The 2,969-nt window shown below is 37.8% G+C and overlaps 1 pseudogene; it reads right to left on the minus strand.

The window, feature by feature from the left end:
* Nucleotides 1-517: 517 nt before the first annotated feature.
* LOC118597746 lies at nucleotides 518-2,161 on the minus strand (annotated as a pseudogene).
* Between the last annotated feature and the right edge of the window lie 808 nt (nucleotides 2,162-2,969).

Genomic DNA, 2,969 nt, shown 5'->3' on the forward strand with positions numbered 1-2,969 from the left:
CATCAAGGTACAAGCTGAAAGTGCAACAACCATCCTCAGAACCTCATACCCTTCCTTCAAGTTTCAGATCTCACTCTGGCTCTCCTAAGGGGCAGATTCTAGCAGACAGGAATTGCTATGAGGAAATGGTATTTGCAGGTTCCTTCTCTCTATGTGACAAAGCAGATTGAAAAGGGGAAGGGCTTTAGAGCTGAGAGAAAAAAATGCAAAGAAACACATACAGAAGACCATGGGTTGGACTTATGTAATGGCCCACAGACATCAATTCCATTAAAAATACAGCAACAAAATGATGAAAATAAAAAATATGAGTGTGGGAGGACCTCCTTTTATTTGATGGTGAATGGTTTTGATATCCAAACAAGAAGGTCTCCAGAATTTCTGACCTTAGATTTCTTACACACACAGTGATACTACTAGGTTCAGAAGTCTACAAGTTAATAGATGATGAATTTCCCAGAGAATAAATATTTTCTTTTTTTTCTTTTCTATTTTTGATCATTTTTAATTTTGTGCATCATACCTTCTTTCTTTTGACTTTCCTCATGTCTCTTAGATAAAGCCTTATGTTATTTTTAGTGACACCTCCTGTTTCTGTTTCTATTTCAGGTTTAGCTTCTTGTTCTGACATTTGTTCTGGTTCAGTTTTTTGGTCTGATTTCCTTCTTGTGATTAGACAAATCAAGAGAAAAACAAGAATTAACAAAACCCCCAAAAGAATTAAAGGAGGTAGCATTGACTTTCTCCTCTTGGGCTTTCTCCTGTAATTTATCTTTGGCGCTGGTCCACTGTCTATACTACCTCCATAGCCACTTAGTAGACATTCTGGTGGCTTGCATTTGTCATTGTAATGGCAGTGATGTTCAATGTTGCAGACTCCTTTCTTATTGCATTGGAATGCTGAACATCTACTTAACAAAACAGACTTATGGACACACATCCTGTCAATGCATATAAGGCCTGGGCCACAAGCTGTGCCATCTCTCACAGCTCCAATGTCTTCTATGGCAATTCCAAAATGATAGTCCATACTCCAGCAGGTGACATTATTGAAGTGAGTCCAATGCACTGTTTCATGGTTTCTCCTCTGTGGAATTTCTTCTACATTTTCACACTGAATTCGTCCACAGAGTACATCAGCATGTGCTATAAGGGATGCCGTGTATTGAGTTGAATCTTTCAAGAAACTGTTAACTGCACAATTACTATTTGGGCAAACTGTACCTACATAAGCTAGTCCTAAATACCCACCATATCCTCACTGGGCAAAAAGATGTGCAATATCATTTCTAATGCGATTGTCAATGTTTCTTCTCTTCCAAGTGCAGAAATCAGATTGGACATCACCTATAGATTGTGTTACATTGACATGGTTTGTTTGAGTCCAAACTTCCAGTGTAGTTAAAACAATGCCAATATCTATCTGAAGATAATAACCATTTATTCTATTGACAACTTGCAACATTTCCTGCATACAAGCTGTGACATTATTATTTTTGTAAACATATTGTTTATTATCTACCGTCACATAATATTCAAGATACCTGTGGTGGGTCCACCAATTCTCATATTGGCTTTGCATAAGTGTGGAGGCTTTGCTTTCTTGAATCTTCGTTTGTCTTGCTATCTCTTCTTCTGTTAACCCACATCTCATAGAAGATGAATCTGAGTCCTCACTGTCTATTTTGTATACCAGATGTTCAAATGTGGATGTCAGGTTCTTGGGCATGATTTCATAAGCTGTGCCATTTATTTCTATTATGCCTTGCAAACTCCCAAAACAGGTGTTAATAATGAGCATGGATTCAGGTTCTCCATCTACATAGCCATGGTAGTAGCAGTCTTTCTGCACAAAAGGCTGTTCTGCAAGGAGATCACCTTCATCATTGTATGTGAACAGCAGGAAGTTTCTGGATATGAAGTATTTCATGGGTTTCATGGTGATAATATGTCCCTCTCCACCAAAGTGCAGGCTGTAGGAGAGCCAGTCTGGGGAAATATCATGTCTACCAGGGTCAGTGACCCTCAAAGGTATCCCTACTTCTGGAGGGCTACTGTTCCTAGCATGTGCAGTTGGTGACCTTGCAGAGAGTAAGAGCAACATCCACAGGTAGAGCTGAAGGAACATGATTCTCTCATGGACTAGGGCCTCACCCACAGACACCAGAGGGCTTTGCTATCGTAGTCCTCACACTGGCTGGTTGCATGCAGCACTGGTCTTTAATGGTGTGTCTTCTGGCAGAATTGATCAATCAGAATATCAGAACTAAAGGAAATAGTTTAACAAAGGGCAAATACAAGTAAATTTTGATGGAGTCATGTTAGAAAATAAAATAGCAACAATTGGGCTTACATCAATTTATATTCCAAGGTGTGTCAACAGTGTTCATGGAGATTCTGTTTGATTGTGGTAAAGTATACTCGTTCCTGTGCAAATTGATTTCTAATACACTACCAGCTTTTAATAACTTACCCTTTTTTCCACATTGTTTCTGAATGTTTTAATTTTCAAGTTTTCCTCAACAGCAGTGAAAGCTTTCATAAGCTGAAAAAATTTCATATTAGCTCTTGTAGTTCAATGATATTAATTAAAATTACAAAACACTAAACCTTTTCCTATTATTGAGTACATTTATGTTCATTTCTATCATTGCCTTGGCATAGCCATGGGTGTCAGATGCCTCTCTCACACTGACCAGTTTTCTCATGTGTATTTTTCATTTTCTTGCTTAGGTATTACTATTAGTGAGAGTGAGTGTGTACAATAGTGAAGTGAAACTTGTGTGCCTGTTAATATATGTGTGGAGGCCATAGCTCATCCTAAATTGGTTCCTCAAAAATCATACAATTTATTTATGCTTTTATTTTTTACATTTTAATATTTTATCTACTTGTTGTATGTTTGCATTGATATTAACATATGAGTACATGTAGTTGTGTGTGTGTGTGTGTGTGTGTGTGTGTGTGTG

The sequence above is a fragment of the Onychomys torridus genome, chromosome 17 (genome assembly GCF_903995425.1).
Source record: "Onychomys torridus chromosome 17, mOncTor1.1, whole genome shotgun sequence".
In the NCBI taxonomy this organism is placed as follows: domain Eukaryota; kingdom Metazoa; phylum Chordata; class Mammalia; order Rodentia; family Cricetidae; genus Onychomys; species Onychomys torridus.